Here is a 24,032-nt window from a genome sequence, read left to right as displayed (position 1 = left end):
CCTGATTTCAAACTATACTACAAAGCTACAGTAATCAAAACAATATGGTACTGTACTGGCATAAAAACAGACATAAAGATCAATAGAACAAAATAGAAAGCCCAGAAATAAACCCAAGCTTATATGGTCAATTAATCTTCAACAAAGGAGGCAAGAATACACAATGGGGGAAAAGACAGACTCTTTAATAAATGGTGTTGGGAAAACTGGACAGCTACAAAAAGAATGAAACTAGACCATTTTCTCACACTATCTACAAAAAATAAATTCAAAATAGATTAGACTTAAATGTAAGGCTTGACACCACAGAAGTCCTAGAAGAAAACACAGGCAGTAAGCTCTTTGACATTGGTCTTAGCAATAATTTTTTGGATCTGTCACCTCAGGCAAGGGCAACAAAAGCAAAAATAAACAAATGGGACTACATCAAACAAAAAAGACTTTGCACAGCAAAGGAAACCATCAATGAAAAGAAAAGGCCATCTATTGAATGGGAGAAGATATTTGCAAGTGATATATCTGATATGGGGTTAATATCCAAGTTATATAAAGAAATCACACAACTCAATATAAAAAAAAATCCAATTAAAAATGGGCAAAGGCCCCGAGTAGACATTCCTCCAAAGAACACACACAGATGGCCAACAGGCACATGAGAAGATGCTCAACATCACTAATCATCAGAGAAATACAAATCAAAACCACAATGAGATATGATCTCACACCTGTCAGAATGGTTATCATCAAAAAGACAAGAAATAACAAGTGATGGCGACCTTGTCATTGTCTTGATTTGGAGAATAAATGCGGTGTAAGAAGCTGTGTACGGGTGCCAAGCTGACAAGAAGGTGAACTGGGATGGTTGACTTTATGTGTTACCTTGACTCAGCCATGGTACCTAGACTGTAAGTCAAACACCAGTCAAGATGTTGCTGGGAAGGTATGTGTTGCATGCAATTAACATTTAAAACAGTAGACTTTGAGTAAACAGATTACACTCCATAGTGTGGGTGACCTCATCCAATCAACCATCCAATCAGCTTTAAAAGCAAAGAATGAGGTCTCTAAAAAAGAAGGAATTCTACCTACAGACAACTTTCAGATTGACTGCTGTAACATCAAATCTTCTGTGAATCTTCAACCTGACAGCCTGCTCTGTAGATTTCGAACTTACCAGCTCCCACAACTGTGGTAACCAATTCCTTAAAGTGCATCTCATTATATACATGTACATATCCTATTGGTTCTGTTTCTCTGAAGAACCCTGACTAATACAATATGTCTGGGTATGTGTGTGTATGAGCAATGAGGGCTCTCTGTGTCTTTTGTCCATTATATATATATATATATATATATATATATATATATATATATATATTTTTTTTTTTTTTTTGGCTGTGTTGGGTCTTCATTTCTGTGCGAGGGTTTTTTGTAGTTGCAGCAAGTGGGGGCCACTCTTCATCGCGGTGCGCGGGCCTCTCACTGTCGCGGCCTCTCTTGTTGCAGAGCACAGGCTCCAGACGCACAGGCTCAGTAGTTGTGGCTCAGGGGCCCAGTTGCTCCGCGGCATGTGGGATCTTCCCAGACCAGGGCTCAAACCCATGTCCCCTGCATTGGCAGGCAGATTCTCAACCACTGCGCCACCAGGGAAGCCCTGTCCATTATATTTTTGTATGCTTATATATTTTTGAACTTGTAACAAATATTTTATATTAGGTAAAGGAATTTCTTATCAGGTATGTATTGTATTTTTCTTTTGTTATTTTTTTTATCTTATATATGGTACTTTATGCTATATAAAGTTTATACTTTAAAAAAAATAAGAAATAACAAGTGATGGCAAGGATGTGGAGAAAGGGGAACCCTCGTGCATTGTTGGTGGGAATGTAAATTGGTGCAGCCACTAAAAAAACAGTATGGAGTTTCCTCAAAAAATTGAAAATAGAACTACCATATTATCCAGCAGTTCCACTTCTGGGTTTTACCCAAAGAAAACAAAAACACTAATTAGAAAAGGTACATGCACTCCAATGTTCACTGCAGCATTATTTACAATAGTCAAGATATGGAAGCAGCCTAAACATTCATTGATAGAGGAATGAATATAAAATATGTGGTATATATGGTGTATACGCACACACGCACACACACACACAGCAGAATACTACTCAATTGTAAAAAAGAATTAAATTATGCCATTTGTGAAAACATGGATGAATGTATGTAGAGGGTATTATGCTAAGTGAAATAAGTCAGACAGAGAAAGACAAATACCATATGATCCCTCTTGTATGTGGAATCTAAAAAACAAAACAAACAAACAAAACAAAACAGAAACAGACATAGATATGGAAAGCAAACTGGTGGTTCCCAGAAGGGAGTGGGGTGGGATGTTGGGTAAAATAGATGAAGAAGATTAATAGATATAAGCTTCTAGTTATAAAATAAGTCTCAGGAATGTAATATACGACATAAGGAATATAGTCAATAATACTGTAATAATTTGGTATGGTTACAGTTACCAAACTTGTCATGGTGATCATTTCATAGTGTATTTGAGTTTCAGATCACTATATTGTACACCTGAAACTGATATAATATTGTCAATTTTTTTTAAAAAAATCAATAAATCCACATTTTGATACCAAAAGAAAAAGTGATACTGACTTTACATATGGTTTAATGGCTTAAATGAGATGAACATGACTGTAAAATGCTTACTTAGCACAGCGCCTGGTAAATAGTAAGTACTCAGTAAATAATACTTTTTAATTGTAGCGTTTCTTCATGCATCCTTTATCTGACTTTTCATCACACCTCCATGGATCAAAAATGTTCTAACCATTCCACTGATACAGTAAAAGAACCTCTTGGTCATAGAACGTTAAACTAACTAGATGGACTTTTATTAGACATAAACAGAAGATCTAAATTTTACAATAAAGAAAAATCTCAGAATCATGGTTCCCTTTGCAGGGGGGCATATAACAGTGATATGGTCACTTTGTGCCAGATTTGATTAAAATTCAAAAACTTTAACATGAAATACAAATTTGATTGCATCTGGGAAAATTCAATCAATTTAGTTTTTAATTTTCTGTCTTTTCAGAGACAGGAAACTGGACAAATAAAATCCATAGATCATATAACAAAAAGAAATTTACTTTAAAACAATAACTTTGCCCTCTTCTAAAGGCTTTTTGTCTGAGAAGTTTGCAAATGGTTCTGATTTCAGTTTCATCATCAGCTCAAAGTAAAATTCCCCCAAGGAGAGGCAAGGAATAAATGAAGTACAGGAAAAGCAGAAAGGATGTTAAACAATGCACACAGCCAAGTATTGGAGTGTGGGCAATGCTCAGAGAGAGAGTGGGTGCTTGGTGGTCAACCCCTAATTATAAGAAAGTCTCCCTCATTTCAGACAGCTCTGCAAGAAGAGGGCAGTCCCCAAATAGCTCACACTGAAGCAGCCTGGAAACCCCCCAGTGGATCTCCTCAGCTTTGCTCAGACTTCCTGGCTTCAAGAAGAGTAAGCATCTACAGTCTGGGTAAACGATACTGAACTTCCTTCCCTCCTTCCCTCCCTCCCTCCCTCCCTCCCTCCCTCCTCCTGCATATGTACATCAAAAGAAAAAAAAAAAGTCCATGTCACAAATTGGCAATCATAGGCTGAATTCACTGGATAGATGTACTTTGTTTGGCTTACAGAGTTTAAAAGAAAAAGAATTTTTCTATTTGCCAACACTTAAAATTGAGAGATTTCACATAAATTTGAGATCTCGGGCTCATCTTAAAAATTTCAGAGATTTGGATCCAGTAACTCTATTGCTGGGTGTATACCCAAAGAATGAAAACAGGATCTAAGAGATCTATGCACTCCAATGTTTATTGCAGCATTATTCACAACAGGCAAGATGTGGAAACAATCTAAATGCCCATCAACAGATGAATGGATGAGATATATATATATGTGTGTGTGTATATATATGTGTGTGTGTATCTATATATATAGATAGACAGATAGATACACACACAATATTATTCAGCCATGAAGAAGAAGGATATTCTGCCATTTGCGACAACATGGATGGACTATGAGGACTTTATGCTAAGTGAGATAAGTCAGACAGAGAAAGACAAACACTATATGATATCACTTACACGTGGACTCTAAAAAAGCCAAATTCATAAAAACAGAGAGTAAAACAGAGAGTAAAAACAGAGAGTAAACTTATCAAGGGATGGAGGTTGGGAGGATAGGACAGATGTTGTTCAAGGGTGCAAATTTGCAATGACTAGTAAATAAGTGCTAGAGACCTAATGCACAGCATAGTGAATATAAACAACAATATTGTATTATAATCAAACTTGCTAAGAGACTAGAATTTACGTATTCCAACCACTAAAAAGAAATGATAATCATGTAACATGATAAATGTGCTAATTATTGCTACAATGGCAATCATATCATATAAATACATAATATGATAGAAATGTATCAAACTAACATGCACACCTTAAATTTATACAATGTTTTGTGTCAAATATATTTTAATTAATTAATTAAAGTAAAATTTAAGTGAGTCAAATAATAATTTTTAAAAATTTCAGAGATTTGGCAATGCCAGGCCAGCACACCCAGTGGAGATAAACAAGGCATTCTCTTTTAAGGAGTGTATTCTCTCCAATCTGCCACAGTCCCCACCACTCCCTATTCTGACACCCAGCCCACCACACTTATTTACATTAGCTGCCTGGCACTGGTAGTTATTTGACTGCCCAGGGCCAAAGGGAAGGCCATCGAGAATATCAAGCCAGACGCGACAATCAAATGTAAGTAGCAACCAATATGCCTATTAACCCAAACTGAAAATAAAACAGCAGAAAACCAAATTGCTTAATGGAAAAATCCTGAACTCACTGTTAAATTATATGGTTTTCCTCCCTGTGTCCACTATTGTATGCAGTTAGGCAAGTTACTTATCTTTTCTAAATTTCAGTATCCTCAAATACAAAGTGGGGATGATAACACCAGTGTCATAGTAGATGTCATAGAACATAATTTGTGTTATTTAAAAGTCCTTTATAAAGTAGAATAGCGTTAATATAGATTATGATAGTGAATGACTCTAAGCAATATTTGACATAAGGATAAATGAAAAAGTTGTACTATAGATGTTTTTAATGTTCTCACGAAAATATTCTAATGTATCAACCTGCTGATGATTTCACATTATTCTCTATGCTTTGCCAGTTCAAAATGCAAACTTTTAAGTACTGTAGCTATAGTTTAAAATTCTTTGCTGGTAAGAGAGAGAAAAATTAAAGGAAAAACTATGCCTTTGTATCTCACTATACTTAGGATGAATTACAGTTTGGGTCATTCTGGTTTCTAAAGGCTAATGGGAACGTGACAAGCTTAACCGAGGGTTTGGATAAGGCACAGATCATTCACTTTTTTCCTGCCTAGAATTAAGCAGTATTTGGATTAAGCAGTGTTTGGATCTGATGGCACCCATAAAACTCCTGCACCCAAATGAATTTCAAATAAAGCTTCCTAAAGATACCAGAGTTCATTAAATCTCTTCCTCCTGGAACCATAGGCAGGATTTGGGAGATGAGATGACCCTAAGCCCGTCATCTGGGGTTCCCTTCATAATTAATAATTCCAAACCCTGATTCACAGACAACATTAACAGAGGCAAAGGGACAGCCAGATTAGGCACCAAGACTTCTAATAAAGCAAGCAAAATTTCTCACAATTTTCCCTCATCAGGCCAACAATCACAGTGCTAAACAAAGGGAATTGTTTCAATAAATGATGCAGTAACATACCAGTCTTGGTTCCTCCTCCACGAACTGCGGGGTCAGCCCTGCAGGAAGCTGTGACATCATATGACGCTGCCCCCCATATATGCCTAATATATGCTCCTTAAATTGAACTAAACTGTCTTCATTCCCCGTTTTCTATTTTAGCAGCACAAATGATCTAAAAACCTCTAGGCTCTTGATCTATCTGGGACATTCTCTATTTTGACCTTGGTGTTTATTACGGTAATATGCCCCACCCCCAAAATTGGGCAAAATGATAAATCTGCTTGAAATATAAGACTTGGGTCAAACTGTACACACTGGAACCTCCTAGATTCTGAAAAGGCATCTTGATAATGCAGTCACGATATACCACCGCTTTATATTGCTATGGCACTTAAAATTCAGCCTCTGAATGGGAGGGGTGAGTTTCTCCAGCTCCACTCCTTTTCCTGCACTCCCACCTCTTCACCTCTAGAGGCCAGTGTCATCAGCGTTCCCACGCCGTCAGAGGGGAAACGGCGCACTAGATAGCTAAGAGACCAAGCATTCCTTTTCTGACTCTGGCTTTCCCTGACTGGGCAAATAACTTAAAATCTCTGTGTCTTGGTTTCCTCATCTGTAAAGTGGGGTAATTACTCTATAATTAACTTACTTATTTCATTTATTTATTTAACTTTTGAGAAGATTAACTAAAGTAACGTATGTAAAGGGCTTGGCACAATGTCTGGCACACAATAATTGTGTAACAGATGTGACCATCTCTAGAGTACAGGGAGAAGAGTAGGATGGGCACCTGACCCAGAGGGAGCCTGAGGAAAACGAGGGTGGGATAATGGGACAAGTCAGCTCTCAGTTTCCATTGGTGTTATCCTCAGGCTCTGTGGGTCCAGATCAATGCTTCTCAAGGCATTTTCTTGAAATAACCCTTAACTGTAAAGAGAAGTGAATGCATGCCCTGGGGGCCTGTTGGAAGCTTTAAAATTCATTCTTATGTTTTGTGTTGAAGATTCATGTCTTTTTATGTTGCTCTCAAGCAAAACTGTTTTTGCTTTAATGTAAAAATAATATTGCCTCCTCCTAAATCTCTGAGAAAATTGAACCTCTCAGGAGATGTACCATGATTATATTGTGACTTTGCCTACCCCTTGGCACCTTCCCCAGACAGCTGAGGACAAGTATGCTTCAATTTGCTCCCCATGTGGAGTTGTCTTTCCATTAGCACAAATGATAGTGTGGGTCCAACTTGGGCTATTGCAGCATCTCATTATAAACATATAAAACTCTGAGGCTCAGAGAAGCTACAGGACCTTCTCCAAATCACAGTGTGGGAAGGGTTGGATGCAACCAGGGACAAGCTCTTCGGGTTCAGCCCACCTTCCTCATAAACATCATAAAACAGAGAACAATGCATTTGGGCACAAATTTAGAACAGTCATCGTTCTAAAATGGTCTTAAAGGAATTATAAGTATTGCAGGAATACTAAGGGAAAGCATCTCTTAATGTCATAACATTTAAGAGAAGGGCCTGCCATCTCCCAAACAGAGGTAAATAAATAGGAAAACTCCTCTGTAGCTCAGTTTGGGGAAGGAAGATAAGGAGTTTGCATCTGAAGACTTCATAAAAGTCACATTAGCTAAACTTGTGTTCAGGTAAAATGTAGTATTTACAGATTGGTCTTCTGCACTGACCATATGTCACTGTTTCTTACCCAAAAAGGATGTAGATGCTGACTGGTTTGTAGTTCTTATATAGGAGCAGCTATTGCATAAATACTGCCGTTGAAAAATAACATCTAAATTCAAATAAGTGCTAATATTAAAGGATAACCACTCTGTCTACTTTTTAAATAAAAGATTAAATGGAACTTCAAATAATATCTATGATATGCAAGTCTAAAAAATTTTTATTTTCAAGTTTCCTGCCACAATAGTGATGCCTGTATATGTACCTCTAGGGGGAGCTCAAGGCTTTCCCACTATTCAACCTCATCTTTCCCCACTTTCTTTAGCGTCTTCGCTGACACAGTCCTTGGGCCTCTCCACTCTGCAGAAGACACTCCACCCTGTTCCTCCCCATCCCCATAAAAGACAGCAGAACTGTGGGTGGGCCTCAGGAGAAAAGAAGCTCTGGGCAAACCTCTAGTTTAGCACGGGGCCAGCCTCTAGTCTAGCAGCTCTCTCCAAGGCACCAGGTAGCTATTCTCCTTGGGATAAAGCTGAATTATTAACAAGCCCAGTGATGGCCTGGAGGGTCTCCTTAACAAACCCCTCACACCAGCAGCAGCAGCAGCAGGTAACTATGATGTGATTGTGGACCATTCATATCCCAGCCATGCTGGCTTCTCCCCAGACATGTGGCTATCGATGGGGACTTTTCATTCCAGCATTTGTGGTTATAGAAACATACACACACACACACACACACACACACACACACACACATATATACACATATATATATTATAATCTAGCATTTCCCAAAGTATATTTCAAAGATCACCAGTTTTACACTAAATTAACAAATTTTATATATTTCAAAGATCACCAGTTTTACACTAAATTAACAAATTTTATATAAATTCCCTGTCAAAGAAGTTTAGGAAACACTGGGTTAAACAGAGTTCAAATGTTCTTTACTGCAGGACATCTCATAATCTTTAATGCCTGGTGACTCTCCAAAAGAAGGGACAAGAAGGAAGTGTTTCCCAAACTTATTTGATCACAGAACCTTTTTTCAGGGCTTCCTCTTGGGACTATTGTTAGAATGTTCTCTCAGAAATACTGCCCAAGTTGCTGAGACTGGTCAAGAAAAGAAGCACAGATTAGGGATTTTTAAAAATAATTCACCCCTGTATATTTCAAACGAAAACACTAATTCAAAAATATACAGGCACCCCAATGTTCAGAGCAACACTATTTACAATTACCAAGATATGGAAGCAACCTAAGTGGTGGGGCTGTGATGAACTGGGAGACTGGGATTGACATATATACACTAATATGTATAAAATAGATAACTAAAAAGAACCTGCTGTATAAAAAAATAAAATAAAATTCAAAAAATAAAAAACCAAACAGATGAATGGATAAAGAAGATGTGGTATGTATACACAATGGAATACTACTCAGACATAAAAAAAAGAATGAAATTTTGCCCTTTGCAGCAACATGGATGGACTTGGAGGGCATTATGCTAAGTGAAATAAGTCAGACAGAGAAAGGCAAATACTATATAATATCACTTATAAGTGGAATCTAAAAAATACAACAAACTAGTGAATATAACAAAAAAGAAACAGACTCAAAGATACGGAGAAGAAACTAGTGGTCACCAGAGGGGAGAGGGAAGGGGGAGGGGCAATAAAGGGGTAGGGGATTAAGAGGAACAAACTATGGTGTATAAAATAAGCTGCAAAGGGCTCCCCTGGTGGCGCAGTGGTTGAGAGTCCGCCTGCCGATGCAGGGAACTCGGGTTCGTGCCCCAGTCTGGGAAGATCCCACATGCCACGGAGCGGCTGGGCCCGTGAGCCATGGCCGCTGAGGCTGCGCGTCCGGAGCCTGTGCTCCGCAACGGGAGAGGCCGCAACAGTGTGAGGCCCGCGTACCGCAAAAAAATAATAATAATAATAAGCTGCAAGGATATATTGTACAACACAGGGAATATAGCCAATATTTTGTAATAACTATAAATGGAGTATCACCTTCAAAAACTGTGAATTACTATATTGTACACCTGTAACATATAATGTTGTACATCAACTATTCCTCAATTTTTTAAAATGAAAAACAAAAAAAAGGAAGGAATTTGGTCTGAATTATCGGGATATTGGCTTCAATCATCCATTCTAATTGACACTTAAAATGAAAGCTTCTGAGCCTCTCATGATCAGGTCCCCCTGCCATCACCTAATATTTTCATGCTAGAGAACTCCTTAGGCCAATAGCATATGGAAATATGGATTAACACTCCCCAAAAGCAAATGACTATTTACATCACAAATTGAGAGTCCCCGTAAAACCCTTAAGTCATAGATTCTCCCAGCACATTTTAAAAATGATTCTACTTACAAAACAAACTGTTTCTAGCAGTCACCACACTTCCATGAGATGGGATGGTTGGGGTGGCAAGAACAGCAGGGCAGGGGGTTCGCATGGGGGTCATGCGCAGGCCTTTTCTAATCACCTTTCTCAGGCGTCTCCTCTCAGATTCTCTCCCCAGCTGAGAATCACTACCCCGTTATAGACGTGAGATGCATCCCGAAGAAACATGAGAGCAGAAAAATCACTAAGAATGAGAGGCTTCCCTGGTGGTGCAGTGGTTAAGAATCTGCCTGCCAATGCCAGGGACACGGGTTCGAGCCCTGGTCCAGGAAAATCCCACATGCCGCAGAGCAACTAAGCCCATGTGCCACAACTACTGAGTGCAAGCTCTAGAGCCCACGAGCCACAACTACTGAAGCCTGTGCGCCTAGAGCCCGTGCTCCGCAACAAGAGAAGCCACAGCAATGAGAAGCCTGCGCACCGCAACGAAGAGTAGCCCCTGCTCGCCATAACTAGAGAAAGGTTGAGCACAGCAATGAAGACCCAACACAGCCAAAAATAAATAAAATAATAAAATAAATTACAAGTACCTGGTAAGTTAGAATGTTTAGAAAAAAGAATGAGAACTGTAAGACTGTAGTTTCGAAAATGGGGTTATATACCCCAGAAAATATGTTTTAAATTAATAGAATTTCTATTTTTCTATTTTTATCTCAAAATTAGAAATTAGACTTTCTTAATATTTAACATACAGAATGACAATAGTACATGTACACAATTTGAAAAAACTATACACACACATTTTACAGAGAGACATTTTCAAAATATTTTGCTGATGGAGGCATAATTTAAAAGTTGAGAGACCAATGGTGTAGAAAAATACCGCCTCAGAAAGTTTATGTCAGATTAATTAGAAGATAACTTAGACAGATGTCAGCCTGCCGTCCAAAAATAGTATCCCATTCGCAAATAAATGCCAAGATGAAACTGAACTTATTTCTTTAATGGTTTCATACTGTTATAGGAACAAAACTTCAAATTCTGCTAAAACTGTCACTTTAGGAAATAACAAACATTGGGACTTGGGTAGCAACCAAGGAAGGAAGAAACAAAACTAAAAGTTAGCTTTTAAAACTATTAAGATCAAGATACAGGTTCTCTGCTCAAAAATATCAGCCACACATGAATTTCTGGCATTTTTCAATCAAAATAAATATTAATCAAGAGTAGTCTAAACATATTCACTTTTTACATTTAAAAATTGATGAGATTATATTTTTAATTTTGAGTGGGAATGAAGCTTATGAAGCTTGTGAGGCTCTAACTGAATTCCTTACCAATTTATAAAATGCAAAGAAGTAGTTTGGGTAAAAAGTTAGGCTCTTCTTCTAAGACTAAATGGTCAGTCTCTTTACAGAGTTTTCAAAGTTTACTCAAAGAGGAGATAGGTTATCTTATGTTTTTCCATAAGATAAATCCTATTTTAACAGTATCATTCAAAAGAGAAGTTCAGCCTTCCAAGATGAATTATATACAAGTAAAATGAGTTAATATAAATATATTTCAATAATCATGTGTTTTAACATAGAAAGAAGCATATTTATGTTCATATAAAAGATGATACAATGTGTACAAAATATTTTTGCCTCTATGTTAAAGCATGCTTGTCAACTAGTAACATTCATGTATACTTTTATGGATAAATTGAAGGCCTGGAGATTTGTCAAGATCTTCACAATCCATATCATGTTCTAAATCTAGGAAAATCCTTGACTAAATCCTTATAAAAACAGTTATGTATTTTTGCTTAATATAGAATTCCACACTCCTCTACTCTAATACTGTTAGTTACTATAAATAAGTTAACCAGAGCCCTTTAATCATATCATCCAAAAGGGTACCTGTTTTCTCCTAATATTCACCTAAAAGCCCCTGCCATCAGCTTAAGATTAGGAACTGAATCTTCTAGGATAAACACCAAAAGAACCTAAGCAAAGGAGTGTGCCGTATACCCTGGACTATGATACTACAGGAAATAATTGACAGGCACCACTGATACCAGCAGGAAAAGTCAACTGTGACTGAGTGATGATGTCAAGGCTTTTTAGTCCCCAAATTGAAGACTATATGAGGTAGACGGCTTCCATCTAATACCTTCCAAACCAAACCTCTTCAGAGGCAGAAAACACTGATTACCTTGCAGTGCTTTGCATGGTTTTGTGCCATATCCTCTTGGCTATTTTCTTGCCTCTCTGCTGGTTCAAGATTATAAATTGTTAGTAGACAGCTCCATTTTTAATCATGGTAAGCTCTAAAAAACCATCAGGTGGACGACTAATTATTCAGACACTGGAAAATCTAATCAGTCCATATCCAAATAGATTATGGAACATACAATGTTCCAAACACGAGGAACTAACTCTAATTCAACTGCAGACAACATTCTCTAAATAACCTTCAGATCAGCAGGTGCAGGACAATAGCACAGATCCAGGTTGAGCATGTCCCAGAGATGGTGGCCTCTCCTTCAGCTCAGGCTCAAGAAAGAGTAACCAAGAATTGAAATAGAACTCACAGCTTGCAAAATTATACCATGACTCATGAACTAGATAAACTGTACTAAACTGTGGCATGTAAGACAAACTATCTTAGCCCAAATGTTTTAACAGCAGCTCATTCAGACCATATAGTCCAAGATAAGACCACAGACTCACCTAGTTTCCAAATTCTGACTAATCCCCACCAAGTCCACCCTCTGGCTGACTCTAATCCCCAAAACTTTTAAGTGTCTTACTCAGGTTCACCCATGTGTACATGCTTCCCTACTATTAGACTTAATATTTTTTGACTACAGGTATGTTTCTGATGGTCTTTGGTCAGTGGGTCTGTAAAAGTCATAAGGTCACGCATCCACATGCTGTCTTGATAAAGAGGGTTTGTGGGTAAGGTGTATTTTTTTAAGCAAATGAGAAAGAAAGGACAAAAAAAAAACAGAAATGGAGGAAAAAACAAAATTGGGCTGCTTCTTTGACAATATCAAATTCTTAGGCCCCAGTGATTCTTCTTCTATGTTGCTTCCAATGAACAGAGAAACCATACTGAGTTTTGTGAAATGTTTTGTTGCCTAGATAGCCTATACCCACCCCACAGTTCTTAGAATATTATAAGCAATTAGCCAGTGCTATGCAAATATCAATGAAAACAACAATACAGTAAATTTTCGTATATGTACAGTAACTTCTAAGTTTGTTTTTGCGGCATTGCCTTATTTGAGATAATCAATGACCCTGATATTATTCTTATTTTAGAGACAAGGTCTCTAAATCACTGTCAAGCAGCTTAAGAACTAGAACCAGAATGCAAAGTCAGTTATTAACCATCATGATGAATTCCCTTCCATTTTTTTGCAGAGACTTTATAAAATGAGAACTTACATAACCATGTACATAATAGTATAAAAAAATTCAGGTCAGTCATCGTTTTCTTTTAGGGAAAACTAGAGTTGCATTTGAGCTGCTTTTTTTTAAAGTGTTGTAGATTAAAGAAAACAACCTTTTATCATCATTTTCATAGACTACAGATAGCATTTATGCAGTCAGAAGTTGTTTTAATTAGACACTGACCAAAACCAAAAGTTTTCATTAGATTTAACACTCAGTAATACTACCAACGTTTTAATCTCACCTTACCAATAGGTTAAACACAGTCAAATGCTTTAAAAAGGCCTTGGCCATGCAGTCATCGTTTTGGAATAATCACCTTTTAGATGGTCAGCAGTATTTGAAATGTGCACATGACCTCAGGTAAAAGCAATGGCCTGTGGAGAAGCTTAGCACATTTTATTATACTGGACCATTGAGCACACTCACAGTTCATAAAATTTAATGGTCTGTCTGTAATGATTTATTTTTAAGTCAGCCAGAGGCTTCTGGGAGAACAAAACATGACCAAATGCCATCAACTACTTTGTCAAGCTTAATGGTAGCATTTAAAACCCCACCACAAACTTACAAATTAACTACTGTCTCCAGGCATGAACTGAAAGTCTCCCCTTAAATACATTAAAATGCTTCTTGACCTACCAGGAATTCCTCTGAGCTGAAAAGGTATATTCTTTCCAGGTACTAGGTCAGAAATGTTATGAAAGAAGTCAGACTCATTAACACTATTCATACATAGGACTGTGGACCAAATTAAGAGCAGATGTAAGATGGCATCCCTGAAAATCAGGACAGTCATTTTTACGGGTGGGAAGAGGATTAAAAAAGGATTGTTAATAGGAACTAGCTCTCTACTACCAGAGGCTAAGTGTGAGGGTCTAAATCTGATAACCGCTAACCAGAAAAGTGCACATTCAGTCCTGTCATCATATGCTTCAGTGTTTCCACGTAAACTGCTAACTAAGGGGAAAGCACTATTTCAACCACTAGCTGTTAATCCACAAATCATCTGACGAACACATACACATTCTGGCCAAAAATGAGCAGCTAATGTGTCAGGGGGACTCACTGTAATTTCTCTGCAAGACCCTCATTGGATCATTATGTGACTAAATTGATGACTCAATTTTGTGTCTGCATCCTTGCACTTATCCACACACTTGTAGGAAACAGACTAATGAGCAATAAAATGATCAAAAGCACGATAAAACAGAACAGGAATAAAGCCCTCAATTAACCACGAACTGAGAGAAATTCCTAGGTAAAATCACTGTAAAGCATATTACCCCTGTTCCCGATTTTGTATCTGTTAAAGCATCTAAGCAAGACTAGGCATAGAATAGCTACTCCGGAAATATAATTGATTAATAATAAACCTAGGATAGAAAAATATAACCATGGGGAATGAATAAAAGAATAAATGAATGCCTGGTTTTTACAAAGGCCTTTATTTTTATTGAAAAGTATTTCTCTCCTCTGAACTCAAGAAATGCTAAGCGTGCATCAAACAATTCTAATTAAAAATCATCACCTTATTTGAATGTCTGACACAAAAGTTTTCATTCATATCTCTTGATGTCTGGTGTCTATATCCCATTTTTTCACCCTAGCCCCTTTTGTCTCTTGCCTCTTCATTTTAGTCATTTTATTAACCTTCTAATTATAAAAGTAATGCATGCTTAGTACAAAAAAAATCAGAAAATATGAAAGATTACAAAGAGAAAGTAAAAGTCAACGTTAATCCCACAACCCAGAATTAACCACTGATAACATTTTAGTGACTTCTCTTCAGACTTTTCCTTGTTCATATATTCAAAACAAGACACATTACACACACTATTTAATAGCTTTTTGTTTCAGTTTATTTTTCAAAAACAGTTCTATGAAATGAACCTATGGCTCCCAACTGATCCCTGTGGTTAAAAACACTTCAGCACAGGTCTGAGAATGCTTTTATTTTAGTTTATAGTTATATCCTATTAATCCACCAAGGATTTACCGTATCACTGTTTGCATTAGTCCAAAACTCGAATTATCAATGGGAGTCTGGTTAAATAAACCATAAACCTCCATGCAATGGAGGGATGGGATCTATCGTATCATAGATAGCCATTAAAAAGACTATCTGGGCTTCCCTGGTGGCACAGTGCTTGAGCGTCCGCCTGTCAATCCAGAGGACACGGGTTCGTGCCCCGGTTCGGGAAGATCGCACATGCCGCGGAATGGCTGAGCCCGTGAGCCATGGACTCTGAGCCTGCGCATCCGGAGCCTGTGCTCCGCAACGGGAGAGGCCACAACAGTGACAGGCCCGCGTAAAAAGACTAGCTAACCTAATATCTCCTCAGTACTTGATAAAAGTTTGATCTTTTGATAAGTTTAGCTTAGAAAGAGCTAGAGTTACTGTGAGTGATTTTCACCTTTAAAGAATTTTTTTTCTTCATGGACCCTTGACAAAACAAGCTACAGAACAGTATGTATTTCTACAAAGAGGTCTTAGTAAGAATTTTTACTTTTTCATCTTTATATCCCTCATTGTATACATATTACTTCAAATTTTTAAAAAGCACTGGTAAGAATAAAGCAGGAAAATTTTAATTAGGAAAAAAGGTCAAGAACTATGACGGCCTGAGATTTTACACTACAAGCTAACAAGTTAACATGGTACAGTTTCATGAATACTGACAGAAGACACAAGACTCCTGGGTCAGAGATAAAGGACTACTACTGACAAAAATGGCAAAAGCAAAGCGTCGGTATTTTCTTAGACCAGTTTCCCAATCTCCAATTCCCAAAGGTATTGCAAAGAGGGCCAGGTGATACCTGCATACACCCTGGGTTGTACTTCGGGAAAATAACTGAGCTTTAAGCATCTGAATCTTTTCAGTAAGCATGCCTGTTCTTTGCTCTGGAGGAAGCCACCTCTGTTTTCCAAGGCTATTCACTATGCAGACATGCTTGAAAAGGTAATCTGGAAGAAAGGGAGTCAGTGCCTCTGCTCTCAAAACTTGCAGAAATTTGAGAGACTTATAGAGAATCAGTTCCTAGTAGAATATATATCACTCTTATTAGTGGCTGCATATTTAATGATATTAGTGTTCTATGATATATTTAACTAATATCTTAGAGCTTAGTTGTTTCTAAAGCCATCATTAACATTCTTGGATTTGTCCTATTACTTCTTTGAGATTATTCTAGAAATGGGATCACCAAGTCAGACTTTAGTCAGACTAAACTTTTTGTAAGATTTTCTTCTGTGTACCTTGCCCTCTAAGAAGCTTGTTGCTCATACCCTGCTTATGTAATAAATATTTGGTTCCCCTTACTTTCACTAATGTGGGATATTATCAACCTGTTTGATCTCTTCAAATCTAATAGGCAAAGTGATACCTTTGTTTTCATTTTCATTTGTTGATTATTAATAAAACTGAATATTTTTCACTATATTTATTAACCATGTATCTTCTTTTATATTTTAAATATTGATATCCATCAAGCCATTTTTTTTTATAAAAGCATTCATCTCTGTCTTATTGATTGGTAAAAATTCTTTCCTTTTTTCAATTTTTAAATTTTTTATTGGCTGCACCACGCAGCTTGCAGGATCTTAGTTCCCCAACCAGGGATCAAACCCACAGCCCCTGCAGTGGAAGTGCGGAGTCCTAACCACTGGACCACCAGAGAATTCCCGGTAAAAATTCTTTATGTATCTTTTTTTTTATATAACAGAATTTTTATACAACAGAATAAATCTAGTTCCACGCACACCCGTAAATATTTACCCTATTCTTAAGGGCAACCTTCAAGCCCCCAGATTATTACTCTATCTCTGGGGGAAAACCTAGGGTAATTCTACAGCTCTAACATAACTATAAACCCCTTTATTTCATCCTTTGGGCATCTCTGTCTTAATATGTCATCAAAGGTCTGTGCTAAATAGCTTAAAACTCATCCAATTGCAAATGTGAATTTTCACATAAGTCCTTCTTTCTTTTCCCTGCCAAATTTTATAGGATTAAGTTTGAAACTAATTATAAAAGCAATGTGGAACGCTAAGAAACAAGACTGAAAAAGGCTCTAATAGAAGAGTTTGAGCCTAGCCTGTTATAATAGAAGTGTCTCATCTCTCCTAGTGTTACAGTGAAAGTCATTATCCACTAATATCCCTATTTCCCAGGCCAAGTAAATACAAAAGGTTGTTAAATCTGCATATAAGACACATGTCGTTTTGCTATAAATATAAAACTTAAAGAAGTGACATAATTTGTTCATCTTGCTAGTTGTCTCCCTATCTGGAGACTATTTTAATTACCTTTGAAAACTGTGTTCCGTCAAAAAAAACAAATCATTTTTTGCAAATCATAGCCGGAAATTAGAGGACTATAATAGGGAAAATAAATTTAAAGTACTTTAAAGAAGTGATTGCAACATTAAAATGAAGTCCTTCAACTCTATAATAAAGCACCTTTTCCCCACAGAAAGAAAGAAAAAAAGCTGTTAGGCTGCTATATTCAACTTACAAGAGCAAAATTTGACAAGGACTTTCTGTGAAATGAAAGGCAATGTGTTAAATGAGAACTCAGTCGTGAATGCCCAAATCTCAAAATTCTCAAGGAAACCTTTTCACTGATTCCAGGTAGCTGATGTGTTTAGGTAGGAGCTATTTAAATATAATTTTAAAAACTAAAACAAAATGAATAAATAATTTCAAGGTCAGTATAAAAACTAAAATAACATAAGAGATCCAGATTCCTCCAGTGCTTGTATTGGTTTAAAGGAATCAAAGTTGAACTAATATTCCTTAAGAGTTGGGAAACCAGTGCCTCTGGATTCTCCAAACTCATGAGGTGCAAAGAGAACCTTCAGAACCCAGTTAGAGACATCCAGGGACCAAAACTATATTATATCCAAAGAAGCCAGTGGACTTCCCTGCTGGCTCAGTGGTTAAGAATCTGTCTGCCAATGCAGGGGACACGGGTTTGATCCTTGGTCCGGAAAGATCTCACATGCCACAGAGCAACTAAGCCCGTGCGCCACAACTACTGAGCCCGAGAGCCACAACTACTGAAGCCCGCGCACCTAGAGCCCGTGCTCTGCAACAACAGAAGTCACTGTAATGAGAAGACCGCTCACTGCAACAAGGAGTAGCCCCCGCTTACCGCAACTAGAGAAAGCCTGCGTGCAGTAACAAAGACCAAACGCAGCCAAAAATAAATAAATAAATATATTTGTTTAAAAAAAAAAAAAAAGAAGAAGAAGAAGGCAGCATTTCTGGTGGCACCAGAAAGTGAAAGGTACTTTTGCAGCCAGATATTGTCAATGTTCTCCATTCTTTGGGTCATAAAGAAAAGACTCCAAGTGGCCAGTAATTGCATTGTTTTTCTTCTTGACATTGTGTAACTATTTGGGGCCCACACATGGACAGATATACGTGTAACTTTAATCCAACACCCCACAAACTCAGTTTCCCTATCTTGCTCAGGCCCGTACTGGAACATAAAAGAATATACATGAACTGGACTAGTATCACCTCACCCCCCTCCCTTTTATTTCCTTATTTCTCACAACAACCCCCATTATATATTGAGCCTCAGGCGGTTAAGTGACTTATTTTATATCTCACACCTAGGACACAGTCAGTCGAGTTTCTTTCACTCTCAGAAACTTTCAAGACTTGCTTTCTCTTTGTGGCTCTCTTGGCACCTGAGTTTCACTACCTTCTGGAGCACAGTGAGGGTCTGTTGGGCTTTCTTATCCCTCCCTAAGGTGGTCACAGAGGCCCAGCATCGCAGACAGTACCTTCTGCCTTTTGGAAAGAGAAGAGATATTCTCCTATCTGTGCACCCTATGCCAGGTACAGCTAAAACTCTACCTCTCTATAGTCATGATATCACAAAATTAGCCCGATATGCTAAGGGACGCTCCTTGGGATCATTCTGATAATCTTTGCGTTCTATGCATTTCAGAGGTGGACCTCACATGCAGAATGAGGGAAGAAACCTCTCAGGAGTGAAGAGGCTGGGTAAACAGTTGAGAACAAAGCAGGAAGCAAAGAAGGGATCAGGCACAGTGCAAAATTTCTCTAAAACTCTAGAGGAAGAAATAAACATTCAGGAAACCAAGTGCTCAGGGGATGAGGTCAGTTGGTACTTCAGTCCATAGCTAAGATAACACCAACTATCACTCTGCCCTCTGGGACAAGACAGATCTGATGCTCTTGGTTCTGAGTGGGGGCAGGGGGATGCCTAGCCACAGTTTGGGATGTCTGGCCCATGTAAAACCCTTCTTCTCTAAGAGATACCCTTACGATCTGTGGGATACTCTGTTAATAAATTCCCCTTTTTGGATTAAAGTCTTACTCTCAGATTCTCACAGGAAGGCACCTTAGTCCTGCCCTCATGCATGCCTAGTTTCTCTCATTCTGGAGCCTTTCTGGTTCACACTCTTCATTTAGTAAACACTTAGTCTTCTTGACCTCCCCCATCTATTATTCTCCTAGCGCTGCTGTAAAAAATCATCATAAAATTGGTGGCTTAAAACAACAGAAATTTATTTCATCACAGTTCTGGAGGCCAGAAGGCCAAAACTGAGGAATCAGCAGGGCTCCCTCTGAAAAATCCAGGGGAGGATCCCTCCTTCCCTCTTCCAGCTTCTGGTGGCTCCAGGAATTACTTGGCCCATGGCAGCCAAAGACCAGTTGCTACCTCCATTTTCACATCACCTTCTCTCCTTTCTTATGACACTTATCATTGGAATGAGGATCCACCCAGTAATCTAGGATGATCTCATCTCATGATCCTTAACTTAATTACATCTGTAAAGGGTCTTTTCCCAGTGAGATCACATTCACCAGTTCTGGAATTAGGACATGGACATATCTTTTGGGGAGCCCCCATTCAACCCACTACACGCATGTAGGCACATAGTAGAGAAACCTAACTCAGTTCCTGTTTGTCTGTTTACTTTCCATCCTTTAAACAACACTGTCCAATAGAACTTTCTGCCACAACGGAAATGTTCCATACCTATGCTGTACAACATGGTAGCCACATGTAGCTACTGAGCACTTAAAACGTTAGCTAATAGAATTGAATGACTAAATTTTAAAATTTTTATTTAATTTTAGGGAACTGAAATGTAAGTAGCCCCATGTGGTTAATGGCTGCTATATCGGACAGACACAGTTCTAAAATTTTTTTTGTAGGATTTGCTTTTTATATATTTTTTTCCAACTTTATTGAGGTAGGATTGATTGATAAAAATTGTATATATTTAAGGTCTACAATGTAATGACGTGATATATGTATATATTTTTAAATGCTTACCACAATCAACTTAATGAATATATCCATCACCTCACACAACTACCTTTGTCTGTATGTGTGTGGTAAGAAGATTGAAGATCTACTCTTTTAGCAAATTTCAGGTATACAATACAGTACTACTAACTATAGTCACCATGCTCTACATTAGATCTCCAGAGCTTATTTATCTTAAAACTAAAATTTGTGCCCTTTGACCAGTATCTCCCTAACCCCACCCCACCCCCACCCCTGGCAACCACCATTCTACGCTCTGGTTCTATGTCCTCAAAGTTCATACGTTTTTTCACAAATGGCAGGATTTCCTTCCTTTTATGGCTGATTTTTATTCCACTGTATACATATATACCACATTTTATCTATCCATTAATTTATTCATGGGCTTAGGTTGTTTCCATATCTTGAAAATTCTAAAATTCTGACAAGGCTTACCTACTGTCTTCTCCTTTCCTGTTTTCTGTCCTTATGAGTTTACACTCATTTCTTTATTGTCCTTCTCATGAGATTATAGAAAGTAGCAAAGATAAATACATGAGATTGTGGAAAGTAGCAAAGATGAATACATGTATTCACAAAAATAAATACAAGTAGCAAAGTTGCTTAGTCTGCCATATTTAACTGGATGGCCCTATCAATTATCATGGAACTAGCTCATATTCTCTCATTATGATAAAAACTATCATGGGAAGGGGAGTTCATTAACAAATTCAATATTTGGGTGGCTTTTTCTGGGTCATTTTGGCTAAGGTCTCAATCTTAGGGCAGAAGAAAAATGGAATAATGGTACCTTGGGATTGCAAAAGCCAGGGTCGGCTGCCCATATTAATGACTCTTTTGAAAACGTACACTATCTTAAAAGAATATGGAAGTCATTAGGCAGGTAGAATGTTAGATGATGTTATTAACTTTGTTACCACACCACATGAATCAGACATAAGTACAAGGTCAAGTCTGACTCAGGCAACAAAGATTTCACAAAGATTTTATGAATTTTAAAATTAAAATTATGTGCTCGCTTCAGCAGCACATATACTAAAATTGGAACGATACAGAGAAGATTAGCATGGTCCCTGCGCGAAGATGATGCGCAAATTCGTGAGGCGTTCCATATTTTACCCGCACAGAGGATTGGTGCCGACCAGCAATCACCAGACTGAGAGGCTTGTCTGCTCACACGCCGGGGCGGGCAGAGGCTGGGAGCTGAGGCTCAGGCTTCGGAGGTCGTATCCCAGGGAGAGGACTGGGGTTGGCTGCGCGAACACAGCCTGAAGGGGGCTAGTGCACCACAGCTAGCCCGGAGGGAGTCTGGGAAAAAGTCTGGACCTGCCTAAGAGGCAAGAGACCATGGTTTCCTAGTGCACGAGGAGAGGGGATTCAGAGCACTGTCTAAACGAGCTCCAGAGACGGGCGCAAGCCGCGGCCATCAGCGTGGATACCATAGACAGGCATGAGATGCTCAGGCTGCTGCTGCAGCCACCAAGAAGCCTGTGTGCAAGCACAAGTCACTCTCCATACCTCCCCTCCAGGGAGCCTCTGCAGCCCGCAACTACCAGGGTCCAATGATCCAAGGACAACTTCCCCGGGAGAATGCACGGTGAACCTCAGGCTGGTGAAACGTCACGCCGGCCTCTGCCGCCACAGTCTTTCCCACATCCATACCCCTCCCTCCCTCCGGCCTGAGTGAGCCAGAGCCCCCGAATCAGATGCTCCTTTAACCCCATTCTGTCTGAGTGAAGAACAGACGCCCTCAGGAGACCTACACACAGAGGGGAGGCCAAATCCAAAGCTGAACCCCAGGAACTGTGCAAACAAAGAGAAAGGGAAATCTCTCCCAGCAGCCTCAGAAGCAGCAGATTAAATCTCCACAATCAACTTGATGTACCCTGCATGTGTGGAATACCTGAATAGACAACGAATCATCCTAAAATTGAGGCAGTAGACTTTGGGAGCAACTGTAGACTTGGGGTTTGCTTTCCATATCTAATTTGTTTCTGGTTTTATGTTTCTCTTAGTTTAGTATTTAGAGCTTATTATCAGTGGTAGATTTGTTTATTGATTTGGTTACTCTCTTCCTTTTTTTTTAATAGGTAAATTTTTTTTCCTTTTTCTCTTTGTCTGAGTGTGTATGTGTATACTTCTTTGTGAGATTTTGTCTATATAGCTTTGCTTTTACCATTTGTACTATGGTTCTGTCTGGGTTTCTTTGTTTTTTTTTTTTTTTAGTATAGTTGTTAGCACTTGTTATCATTGGTGGATTTGCTTTTTGATTTGGTTGCCCTCTTCTTCCTTTCCTTCTTTCTTTTTTTCAAACTTTTCTTTTAAGCCATGTGGCTGACAGGGTCTTGCTGCTCCAGCTGGGTGTCAGGCCTGTGCCACTGAAGGGGGAAAGCCAAGTTCAGGACATTGGTCCACCAGAGACCTCCTGTCTCCACATAATAACAAACGGCGAAAGCTCTCCCAGAGATCTGCATCTCAACGCTAAGACCCAGCTCCACTTAATGACCAGCAAGCTCGAAGACTTGATACCCTATGCCAAACAACTAGCAAGACAGGAACACAAGTCCACCCATTAGCAGAGAGGCTACCTAAAATCATAATAAGTTCACAGACACCCCAAAACAAACCACCAGGCGTGGACCTGCCCACCAGAAAGACAAGATCCAGCCTCATCCACCAGAACAGGCACTAGTCCCCTCCACCAGGAAGTCTACACAACCCACTGAACCAACCTTAGCCATTGGAATCGACACCAAAAACAATGGGAACTACGGACCTGCAGCCTGCAAAAAGGAGACCCCAAACACAGTAAGTTAAGCAAAATGAGAAGATAGAGAAACACACAGCAGATGAAGGAGCAAGGTAAAAACCCACCAAACCTAACAAATGAAGAGGAAATAGGCAGTCTACCTGAAAAAGAATTCAGAATAATGATAGTAAAGATGATCCAAAATCTTGGAAATAGAATGGACAGAATGCAAGAAACATTTAACAAGGACCTAGAAGAACTAAAGATGAAACAAACCATGATGAACGACACAATAAATGAAATTAAAAATTCTCTAGAAGGAATCAATAGCAGAATCACTGAGGCAGAAGAACGGATAAGTGACCTGCAAGACAAAATAGTTGAAATAACTACCGCAAGGCAGAATAGAGAAAAAAGAATGAAAAGAATTGAGGACAGTCTTACAGACCACTGGGACAACGTTAAATGCACCAACATTCGAATTATAGGGGTCCCAGAAGAAGAAGAGGAAAATAAAGGGACTGAGAATATATTTGAAGGGATTACAGTTGAAAACTTCCCTAATGTGGGAAAGGAAAGAATCAATCAGGTCCAGGGAGCACAGAGAGTCCCATACAGGATAAATCCAAGGAGAAACACGCCAAGACACATATTAATCAAACTATCAAAAATGAA

General features: G+C 38.6%; 1 non-coding gene across 1 annotated transcript; it reads left to right on the top strand.

Annotated features, from left to right (window-relative positions):
• The first annotated feature begins 21,619 nt into the window (after positions 1-21,619).
• On the top strand, positions 21,620-21,726 carry LOC114893557. The gene has a single exon (XR_003792974.1). It is a non-coding gene; the product is annotated as a U6 spliceosomal RNA (small nuclear RNA).
• Positions 21,727-24,032: the final 2,306 nt, after the last annotated feature.

The sequence above is a fragment of the Monodon monoceros genome, unplaced genomic scaffold (assembly GCF_005190385.1).
Source record: "Monodon monoceros isolate NGI ecotype Baffin Bay Population unplaced genomic scaffold, NGI_Narwhal_1 Super_Scaffold_12, whole genome shotgun sequence".
NCBI classification, from domain to species: Eukaryota; Metazoa; Chordata; class Mammalia; order Artiodactyla; family Monodontidae; genus Monodon; species Monodon monoceros.
Note: the sequence above shows the minus strand (reverse complement) of the source record. Positions and strands in the feature narration are given on the sequence as shown.